Source organism: Podarcis gaigeae (genome assembly GCF_964106915.1).
Source record: "Podarcis gaigeae genome assembly, chromosome: 12".
Taxonomy (NCBI): domain Eukaryota; kingdom Metazoa; phylum Chordata; class Lepidosauria; order Squamata; family Lacertidae; genus Podarcis; species Podarcis gaigeae.
The window spans coordinates 8,952,694-8,964,524 of record NC_139688.1 but is presented as its reverse complement, the minus strand read 5'-3'; positions in this window follow the sequence as shown (position 1 = coordinate 8,964,524).

Here is an 11,831-nt window from a genome sequence, read left to right as displayed (position 1 = left end):
AAAACAGTACTTCTGTCTTGTCAGTATTTAACCTCAATCAGTTAGCCACCATCCATCCTCCAACCGCTTTCAGGCACTCACACAGGATCTTCACCGCCTTCGCTAGTTCTGATTTGAAAGAGAGGTAGAGCTGAGATTCCTGCATTGCAGGGGGCTGGACTAGATGACCCAGGGTCCCTTCCAACTCTATAATTCTATGTATCAGAAAGGGATGCGGGTGGCGCTGTGGGTTAAACCACGGAGCCTAGGACTTGCCAATCAGAAGGTCAGCGGTTCAAATCCCCATAACGGGGTGAGCTCCCATTGCTTGGTCCCTGCTCCTGCCAACCTAGCAGTTTGAAAGCACATCAAAATGCAAGTAGATAAATAGGTACCACTGCAGCGGGAAGGTAAACAGCATTTCCATGCACTGCTCTGGTTTGCCAGAAGCGGCTTCGTCATGCTGGCCACATGACCCGGAAGCTGTACACCGGCTCCCTCGGCCAATAAAGCGAGATGAGCGCCGCAACCCCAGAGTCGGTCACGACTGGACCTAATGGTCAGGGGTCCCTTTACCTTTATTTATCAGAAACCTGGGGCCAGATGGGAAGCCGGTTGGAACGGAATCCTGAATAGCAAACACTGCAACGTTTTGTTGCAAGCCACACTCGTCCTCTCTAATTGCTCACTTCCTGCGTTCGGGTTTCCTAAACCAGAGAGCGTTTCTGCATCGGAGTTCCTCCCTCCGTATTTCGAAACGGCGCAGCCCCTGGAGGGATGTGCCCCATTTGAAAACAAGCACAGGGAACGGCTCTTATGTAACAGCTTTATCAATGCTCGCAGTATTCTCCGAAGGGTGAACGAGATGTGTGTGGTTTCTTCTCTTTCTGAGCCGGTTCCTCCACCCGCACACACACACACCCCACTCACCGATCAGGAGCAGAAATGATGAATGAGTCCTGGAGACGAAAAGCAACTGGGCCCCCTCCAGGATTACAAACAGCACAAAGGAGTTGTGGCATATATCATGCTACAGACATGTTTTTGTGGTGCAGAAAAATAACAAGGCGGGGAGCTTAACAAGCCACTCATTGGCAAATCACACTGAACCATTGTTCCCCAGCAAGTGAGAAAATCCATTCGTGTTTATTTTTGCAAACCACATCCTAGCAGGGAGAGGGAAGCACAGGGCAAGGAAGGTGGAATCCTGACTGGAGTTTTCAGCAGCAATTTATTCAATCAGGGACAAGGGGCAGGGCTTGGTGGGTGTTCGGACACAGCCTTCCCCAACTTGGTGCCCACAAGATGTTTTGGACTGTGTGTCGGCTGGGGCTGATGGGAGCTGTAGTTCAAAACTGGTGGGAGGAGGTGACTGTCAGGAGCCAGGCCCTGTGACCAGTAGGACTTTGCAGGACTGGGGCCTTCCTAAGTTGGTTCTGAAGAGGCAAGGTGTGGCTGCACAGGTGAGGCCAATTGGTAACTCACAGCACCTGGTGGCAAGAGCCGGGAAGGGATATAAGGTCAGCATTTCCCTTTGGCTCTTTGCCACAGCAACACGTTCCCTGCCTTGCTGCGTTTGGCTCCTTCCCTCTTGATCCTTGGACCCTTGACTTCGTGACTCTTTGCTTCCTGACTTTTGGACCCTTGGCTTCTTGACTCCCGGCTCTCTGAACCTCAGACTCTTGGCTTCCTGACTCCTGGCTTCTGTACTCCCATTCCTGCTCCCACTCCGCCATCTTGCCCCCGGTCCCAACGTCCCCAGCCAGGACTTCGATTGCCCGTGAACTGGACCGTGACAGTGACCACACAAGCCTCTAGACAGCTAAATGATAGGGGGAGGTGAGGGCCACCTACTAGGATGATGATGATGATGATGATGATGATGATGATACCCATCTCACTGGGTTGCCCCAGCCACTCTGGGCAGCTCCCAACAAAAACTAGTAGAAACACAGTACATCAACCATTAAAAACTTCCCAGAGCAGGGCTGCCTTCAGATGTCTTCTAAGTCAGATAGTTGTTTATTTCCTTGACATCTGGTGGGAGGGTGCCACCACCGAGAAGGCCCTCTGCCTGGTTCCCTGTAATGCCACATCTCACAGTGAGAGAACCGCCAGAAGGCCCTTGGAGCTGGACCTCAGTGTCTGGGCTGAATGATGGGGGTGGAGATGCTCCTTCAGGTATACTAGGCTGAGGCCATTTAGGGCTTAAAAGGTAGATTAGCCAGATTCATGGAGGAGAGGGCTATTGATGGCTGGTAAAGGTAAAGGACCCCTGGACGGTTAAGTCCAGTTGAGGGCGACTATGGGGTTGTGGTGCTCATCTCGCTTTCAGGCTGAGGGAGCCAGCGTTTGTCCGCAGACACCTTTCCTGGTCATGTGGTCAGCATGACTAAACTGCTTCTGGCACAATGGGACACCGTGACGGAAACCAGAGTGCACGGAAACGCCGTTTACCCTTCTGCCGCAGCGGTACCTATTTATCAACTTGCACTGGCATGCTTTCAAACTGCTAGGTTGGCAGGAGCAGGGACAGAGCAACGGGAGCTCACTCCGTCATGGGGATTCGAACCGCCGACCTTCTGATCGGCGAGCCCAAGAGGCTCTGTGGTTTAGACCACAGCGCCACCCACATCCCATGATGGCTAGTAGCCACAATCGTTCTGCCTTGCCTCTGCAGTCAGAGGCAGTAATTGTCTCTGAATCCCAGTTGCTGGAAAAAAACAGAAGAGGGAGTTGCTCTTATGCTCAAATCCTGGTTTCGGGTTTTCCACAGGCATCTGGTTGGGCACCGTGAGAACAGGATGCTGGACTAGATGGGGCCTGATCCAGCAAGCTCTTCTTATGTGTGTTACCTTTTGAATCGGCCTCTTTCCTTGCACTTAGCTAGGCATCCCTACTGCTTCTTATGTACCGTATTTTTTGCTCTATAAGACTCACTTTTCCCCTCCTAAAAAGTAAGGGGAAATGTGTGTGCATCTTATGGAGTGAATGGAGGCTGCGCAGCTATCCCAGAAGCCAGAACAGCAAGAGGGATCGCTGCTTTAGCTGCGCAGCGATCCCTCTTGTTGTTCTGGCTTCTGAGATTCAGAATATTTTTTTTCTTGTTTTCCTCCTCCAAAAACTAGGTGCGTCTTGTGGTCCGGTGCGTCTTATAGAGCGGAAAATATGGTACCTGCTCCACCTCGTGCCTTGCCAATGGACCGATCTGATTTCTGCATTAAAGCCTTTAGCAGAACAAAGCTGGGAGTTTGAGTTATCACCCCGGCAGCCAAGACCAGCACAGAGTGGCGAAGGCGGCTTTCTCTCTTCCCTCCTTCAACTGCTGCTTGATTTCACTAATGCTCTCATTTTAGCATCTTGGGAGCCGCGATTTGCGATTCTACCTTGCGTCCTCCAGGACGTCGTGTCATTCAAGGCAGGCGCTGCCGCTCCCCGCCGGGAAAAATAATGACCACCTGGCTGTAGGTATTACAGCATGTACTCGGCAAATTGCTGTGCAGCGTCTGCCTGTTGGCAGGGATATATCCATTGCGTTCATCACACCATGGCAACATGTTAAGCCAATGGCTTTCCATGCATCCCTCTGGATGCTGTTTGTGCACCAGAGGGGAGGCAAATGTAATGCGCCAGAAACCACCCAAAGCCCAGCCACGGAAATAGTGTGGCCAGCAGGCTATTCTCATTGCAGAATCCGGGCGGGTAGCATCTCATCCTCCACAGAGGCAAGGCAAGGAGAGATGGGATGAGGTACCCTTCTCCTCCTTTAAAGCCCTTTGTGGCTTAGGGCCCTCGTATTTACGGGACTGCCTCTCCTGGTCTGCCCCGCAGAGGACCTTAAGGTCCATGAATAATCATAGTTTAGAGGTCCCGGGCCCTAAGGAAGTCAGATTATCCTCCACCAGGGCCAGGGCCTTCTTAGTGATGGCTCCGACCTGGTGGAATGCTCTGTCCCATGAGACTAGGGGCCCTGCAGGATTTAACTTCCTTCCACAGGGCTTGTAAGACAGAACTATTCCGCCTGGCTTTCAATCTGATCTTTTATTCCCCTTCCTTCCCTCACTCACTCCCCTTTTTATGAAGATTACCCGCTCTGGGATCCCACAGCTAATTCTCCCCTGGTCTCCTCGCTGGCCCAAGTGGGACTAATTTAGCCAGCTAGCCCTGGTGATCATATAACATTTATTGGATGGATTTCCCCCCTAAATTGATTTTTGAATTCTGAATTTATTCTTATTCACATTTTATGCTGTTTTTTGTTGCATCAATTAAGTGTTTTAATTTTGTTGTTAGTCGCCCTGAGCCTGGTTTTCTGAACTGGGAAGGGCGGAGTATAAATAAAAAATTATTATTATTATTTATTATTAAGTGGGGTCACATGAATAGCCCACTCAAATCAGGAACCATGGGACAGGCTGAAAGATTGTCAGTGGTTGATTTCAAAGCGGTGGCCTCCTGGGCTATGATCAGGGGATGGAACCAGGACCAGATGGAGAGGACAGAGCTGGGCAAAACCTGAAGCTAGCCTCAGGGAATGGGCTGGCATCAATATTTCTCGGGAGACCACAGAACAGTGTGCCTGCTCTGTGTTAGAAGGCAACAGCACCTGTTGTGGCTGTAGAGACCAATATGGGAGAGACATGTTTTGTTGCAGCTGCGGCAGATGGAGGCGTCCAGTTGTGCTGCTGCAGATGCACCATGGCGTTTCTTTCTCTCCGCTCCTCCCAGCGGTCATTCCTCCTCTGGTCATTGCTGTGGATACATGACCTGACTGATTGTTTCCAGGTGCTGTGGTCATCTGCAAGGGATTCTCAGACAGCAGGGTTGATGTTGCCGGCCTTTATTGTTCGTTTGCAGACATCTCTGTGGGTTAAACCACAGAGCCTAGGACTTGCTGATCAGAAGGTCGGCGGTACAAATCCCTGTGACTGGGTGAGCGCCTGTTGCTCAGTCCGTGCTCCTGCCAACCTAGCAGTTCGAAAGCACGTCAAAGTGCAAGTAGATAAATAGGTACCGCTCTGGCGGGAAGGTAAACAGCTTTCCCATGCACTGCTCTGGTTCACCAGAAGCGGCTTAGTCATGCTGGCCACATGACTCGGAAGCTGTACGCTGGCTTCCTTGGCCAATAAATCGAGATGAGCGCCGCAACCCCAGAGTCGGCCACAACTGGACCTAATGGTCAGGGGAGTGCATCTTTGTTTGTAACTCTGTCCTGCCATGTGATGTCCAAAATCTTCCTGGCACAGTGCTTGTGGAAGGCGTTGAGATGTCACTCCAAGTGGTTGTAAGAATGCCCACAGCTCACTTCCATAAAGCAGTGTGCTCATAAAGCAGTGTGGTAAACATTCATCTTGGTCATAAACATTACAGTGGTACCTCTGGTTATGAACTTAATTTGTTCCGGAGGTCCGTTCTTAACCTGAAACTGTTCTTAACCTGAGGTACCACTTTAGCTAATTGGGCCTCCCGCTGCCACTGCGCCGCCACCGCATGATTTCTGTTCTCATCCTGAAGCAAAGTTCTTAAGCCGAGGTACTATTTCTGGGTTAGCGGAGTCTGTAACCTGAAGCGTCTGTAACCTGAAGCGTCTGTAACCCGAGGTACCACTGTACATTCTCACTCACACCCTTTTGGAGAGGTTAGCTGTCTTGCCAACACACCTGTCCAGCGTATATGAGAGCGGAAGCAGAATTCATTAGATCCGATATAAACCTTTCACAAGAGCTGGCATACTGAGTTTGGATTTTCCTTGGTTTTCAAACCCTGAAGCACAGGTCAGGCTAGTGGGACTGGTGTATACGTCAAAGAGAATGCCAGTTCTTCTTCCAGTTTACCTCCAGCTCTTTGGGGGTGGAGAGAGCTCTTTACTCAGCCTTAAAATGTTTGTTCAGAAGTCTCCATTCTCTCCCTTCCCCTCTGCCACCCCACAGAAAAAACTGCAAGGCCCTCAATTTACTTAACTCAGAGATATGATGGATGCTGAGCCATCAGTGCCGGAATGTGACCTTCGTGTTTCCAGTGACACGAAATATTCCAAATGCTTTGGGTGCCGCCGGTGGGTTATCTTTGGCATGCTAAGTGAAGGGGGGGGGGGAAGCAAAGGACAAGAATATCTAGAGATAACACTAGTTGACCCTAGTGCTGTGCAGATACTGAATCTTAAATGAGATTCCATCTTAAAATGATGCGTTCCCTCTTTTGTGGCAACGCAACCGTACCCTCAGTCTGACAGACCAATGCGGAGTTTTTCTGACTGATCTCAACAGCTTCACCCTGAGCAGAATCCACAGACACCATATTTGATTTGGATAGTTTTCCGACAAACCTATACAGCATCTTAAAAAGCAGAGACATCACCTTGCCAACAAAGGTCCGTATAGTTAAAGCTATATAGTTTTGGTTTTCCCACTAGTGATGTATGAAAGTGAGAGCTGGACCATAAAGAAGGCTGATTGCCGAAGAATGGATGCTTTTTAATTATGGTGCTGGAGGAGACTCTTGAGAGTCCCATGGACTGCAAGAAGATCAAACCTCTCCATTCTGAAGGACAGATCCTGAAGCTGAGGCTCCAATACTTTGGCCACCTCATGAGAAGAGAAGACTCCCTGGAAAAGACCTTGATGTTGGGAAAGATGGAGGGCCCAAGGAGAAGGGGACGACAGAGGACGAGATGGTGGGACAGTGTTCTCGAAGCTACCAGCATGAGTTTGACCAAACTGCGGGAGGCAGTGGAAGACAGGAGTGCCTGGCGTGCTCTGGTCCACGGGGTCACGAATAGTCGGACATGACTAGTCGACTAAACAACAACAACAAAGTTTTCTGGCACTTAGACATACAGACACCCCACCCCCACCCAACAGCCACCCCCATTTTGTGAGACTCCTTCCTTAATTAAAACTTAATTGGCTGTTATGAAACGTTTTTCGGAGGGGCATTGCTTTAATTATGAATCCTTGCTATTAGGAAATGGATATTGGCTTTGTTTATGGATGCAGAAGTCAGACAGGGGTAATTGGCTCTGCAGGAGGAGGAGGAGAGAGAAGGATGTGGATGATTGAGAAAGGGGGAAGGAAGAATAGAACAGGGAGGAAATTAAAACAGTAGCATCCTAGACCAAATACGAAACAGCCAACACCTCAAGGCAACTCGTTGACACAAGCTGATGAAGTTGGTCCTGGTTTTGCATCGGGGAAAGTTGAATGGTATGCCAGTATGTGGACACCTCCCTTCTACTCTTAAAACTAGATTTAGCTGGACTTGGGCTTGTCTTGTCACACGTACAATTTCTGGGTTTTCCACATTCCTTGCTGCCAATCAGCTCACGTTCCGAAGACCTCTTAGGGCAAACTCTATTCTCAGGAGCAACAGGTGGATGTGAAAGAAAAAGGCCTGTTTTGGCTATCCCCAGACAAGCTTCACGGGACGCGGGTGGCGCTGTGGTCTAAACCACTGAGCCTCCTGGGTTTGCCAGTTGGAAGGTCGGCGGTTCGAATCCCCGCAACGGACTGAGTTCCTGTTGCTCTGTCCCAGCTCTTGCCCACCTAGCAGTTCGAAAGCACACCAGTGCAAGTAGATAAATAGGTACCACCACTGGCGGAGGAAGAGGAGTGCACAGGGAGCGCACCACCCCTGGCAGCGTGATCCTGGTTGGGTGCCATCATGGCTGCCCCCCTGCCTGCGGTGGGTGCCCTGCCCTTCAGGCGGCATGCTCACCCCCAGAATTTGCGCCATGCCCCCAGGACGCACGTGAGCCCCACCCCCGCCTGTTCTCCGCTCCCCGGTGTAAGACCATGAAGCTCCGCCACTGGGTACCACTGTGGCAGAAAGGTAAACAGTGTTTCCGTGCGCTCTGGTTTCCGTCACAGTGTCCCGTTGTGCCAGAAGCAGTTTAGTCCTGCTGGCCATATGACCTGGAAAGCTGTCTGTGGACAAACGCCGGCTCCCTTGGCCTGAAAGCGAGATGAGCACCACAACCCCATAGTCACCTTTGACTGGACTTAACCGTCCAGGGGTCCTTTACCTTTTACCTAGACAAGCTTCACTGAAAGGACATTAAGAAAGGATGTTCAGCAAAATTATCACCATTCTCAGGGCGTGATAAAGAGGCATTTGAGGCCATCAGCCTCTAAAGCCATAAAGCCACTCCTATCTATCTAAAACTCTCAAAATGAGGTGCATCATCAGTCTAAGTGGATTGGTTTAATTCAATCAATCAATCAATCAATCAATCAATCAATCAATCAATTATCATGGCAACTGGAGATGTGGTTCCCTCCATTCTTCATAGCTCTCCTTTGGAACTCCCCCCCTCCTTGCTGGGACTCCTCCCCCCCCCTGTGATTACAGGACGATAATTAATGGGAGCAAAGTTTATTTGAAACCCAACTCCGGATTGCTATGGATGCAATCATGCCAGGAGCCCATAAACCTTTCTTTAATTTGCTAAGGAGGAAATTTACAGCCGCACGCGTCATTTAAAAGTTTCCGCTTGTGCAATCCCAAGGCTAATTCCCAAAGGTGACCTCTTTTCTTTCAGCTTCCCTCAGCCAACACTGAACTGCACAGATCCTTCAAAGAGGCCACCGGTTCTTCAATGCCAAACGAATGGCTTTCTTGCTTCCCACTGCTGCTGACCCACTCATATCTTACCTGGATTTCTTTGGGATTTGAGCACTTCTTATACCCACCACGTGACTGCCCTGCCCAAAGGATTCTGGAGACTGTAGTTCATTAAGGGTGCTGTGAGGTGTTAGGAGACCCCTGAACTAAACTACAGTTCCATGCAAAAAGATGCAATAGAAGTAACTACAGAAAGCCAGTCCTCAAAATGATATAAGTTAGCATCTGCAAACAGTCACCCAAGGGGAGTGGCCAAAGGGCAATGAAGCACCCTACGTCCGGAATTTCCCAGGATTCATCCGTCGAAAATAGTGTCCGGGTGGAATTTATGGAAAACGGTTAAAATGTCTGGGGAAAATGTCTTTGTTTTTTTTTTTTTTAGATTTAGTAAAAAAAACTCAGCTAAACAACGTTGACCGCCAAAAGCTCAACAACTTGTGTTCCAGGATGTACGACACCATATTTTTTGGCAATACCCATTATATACGTTGCTGTTTCAGTTCTAATCAAGGTATCTATTCACTGGTTTCTACGCAGGAACTGTTTCCTGGTGGAATTACATTGCCCCCCCTCCCTGTTAACACTCTTGCTTTGCATAATGTACTTCCTCCTGCACCATCAGAGTCACTAGGGCCGTGAGTCAGTGCTCTTCACAGAGAACATCATGGCTTTTCCAGTCAGCTGGGATGACCACCCCAGCTTTCCTTCTCTCTGTTTTCTTGGTCCTGCTGTGCTGGGCCCAGGGGTTAACCCAAGCAACGTGGTCCAGGTCTGGTCCCGAATCCAAGGATTCCACGAGGAGTCAGTCCAACAGGGCCAAGGCAAGAAACCAGGCTAGGTCAGGCACAGGGTCTCAGGGAGGTTCTAGCAAGCAGCAATGTTGCTCCTGCAACCTGGGGCAGGGTCTGACACCCTTTTATCTTTGTTGGGGAAGCGGCTGGTTTTGATCCCCCGGTGACTCACCACCCTGTCTCGCCTGAATGTGAGCACTCCTCCTGCGAGTACTCAGGTCTCTCCTTCTCTCAGACCTCAGTCTCTGCTGCTAGGGAAATGTTTGTGGGTTACTAGACCCAGGGGCCGCCTCAGCCTCCCCTGACCCAACCGGTAGTGGAGCAGCTGTAAGTGATGGCCCAGCGGCTGAAGGTAACAAGGTAATCCCCGCAACTGAAGCCAGGGCAGGCTCAGGCCCCTGACTCGGCCCAGCTGGTGTTTGTTGCAGGGGAACCTGTGCAGACTGGGGCTCTTCAGGATCAGGCCCCAGACTTGGTTCAGATGATGCCTGAGGCAAAGCATCTGGTGCAGACTGAGACTCCTCTGGTTCCGAGTCTGAGCCCGAGTCCCAGGCCATCACACCTACTGTGGGGTTGGCTCACATCCCTTCACGGCTCCTTCCCTTAGTCCAGACTACAGTTCTCATCAGCCTTGTCCTAGATGGTCAATGGTAATTGAGGATGGGAATTCTAGTCCAAGATACACGAAGGACCACAGGTTGTGGCATGCTGAGTTAAAATGCGCTTTCGAAGCTCCAGGCAACACCGGTACAACCAAAAATGTTGTTCCCTGTCCTCCCTGCCCCATGAACACTTGGTCCCACCCACCCTGTCCGGTTTGTCAACCTCAGTGACAGGCATCGGGCGATTTATAGCCATGGTAAATCTTGTTTGGGACGCGGGTGGCACTGTGAGTTAAACCACAGAGCCTAGGACTTGCCGATCAGAAGGTCGGTGGTTCGAATCCCCGTGACGGGGTGAGCTCCTGTTGCTCGGTCCCAGCTCCTGCCAACCTAGCAGTTCGAAAGCACGTCAAAAGTGCAAGTAGATAAAAAGGTACCGCTCCAGTGGGAAGGTAAACGGCGTTTCCGTGCGCTGCTCTGGTTCGCCAGAAGTGGCTTAGTCATGACCCGGAAGCTGTATGCCGGCTCCCTTGGCCAATAAAGCGAGATGAGCGCCACAACCCCAGAGTCAGCACGACTGGACCTAATGGTCAGGGGTCCCTGCTTCAGGATGGAGTCTTGGTTTAGCCATCTATACTGTAGCTAGAAAGGGACGCGGGTGGCGCTGTGGTCTAAACCACAGAGCCTAGGACTTGCCGATCAGAAGGTCAGCGGTTCGAATCCCCGTGACGGGGTGAACTCCCGTTGCTCAGTCCCTGCTCCTGCCAACCTAGCAGTTCGAAAGCACATCAAAGTGCAAGTAGATAAATAGGTACCACTCCAGCGGGAAGGTAAACGGCGTTTCCGTGCACTGCTCTGGTTCTCCAGAAGCGGCTTAGTCATCCTAGCCACATGACCTGGAAGCTGTATGCCGGCTCCCTCGGCCAATAAAACAAGATGAGTGCTGCAACCCCAGAGTCGGCCACGACTGGACCTAATGGTCAGCGGTCCCTTTACCTTTAAATCTTGTTTGCTTTCGATTCTGGCTTTCTCTCTCTCTCCTCCCACAATACAATAAATAATCACTATTGTTCCCATCAATCAGTTGCATTTCTATACAGCTAAATAGCAGGATAGCTTCCAGATGACCCTAATCTTTACCGGCAGTTCAGCAAGAAGGGGTTAGGTTAATTGTGCAGCATGTTAATTGTGTCTGGAATGAAATGCCATCATTTGCTTACACAGGAGGAACTTATAGCTCCTTATCACTGTAATGCCTTTATCATTTTTATGTATATATTTCATCTATTCTGTCACGGGGAGGGGCAGCAGTGGGAGCAAAGAATATGAGTTCTCTGTTTTGGTGGAAGTTCCAGCTAAGTCCCTTTAATCAGAGACCTTATTAAATTGGGTGTTGCTTCTGGGAGCTGCCCGGTTGGCATCAAACTGTGACAGGACCTCTTCGGTGGTGGCTCCCTGCTTGTGAAATGCCCTCCCTGGTGAGGTGCATCTCTCTCCCTCATCATGAGCTTTTAACAGGAAGCTTTCCTTATATATATAATGCTTACCCAGGCAGCATATGGCTGAAATATATTGTTCCTAGCAACCTTGACATTATTAGCTGTCAGGGTATGTGATTCTTTCCCGTGTTTTTAGATGTTCTGCAAGCTTTTAGACGCTTTAATAGTTGTTGTGTGCTTTAAATGCATCTTTATTTTATTTGTAATTGTATTATTCTGCCATTTTTTAAAATTATTATTATTATTATTATTATTATTATTATTATTACTGCATGTGGACTGAATAGACAAGGCCAATAAAGGTCCAACACTGAAGAAGGCAGCTCAATAACTATCTGATG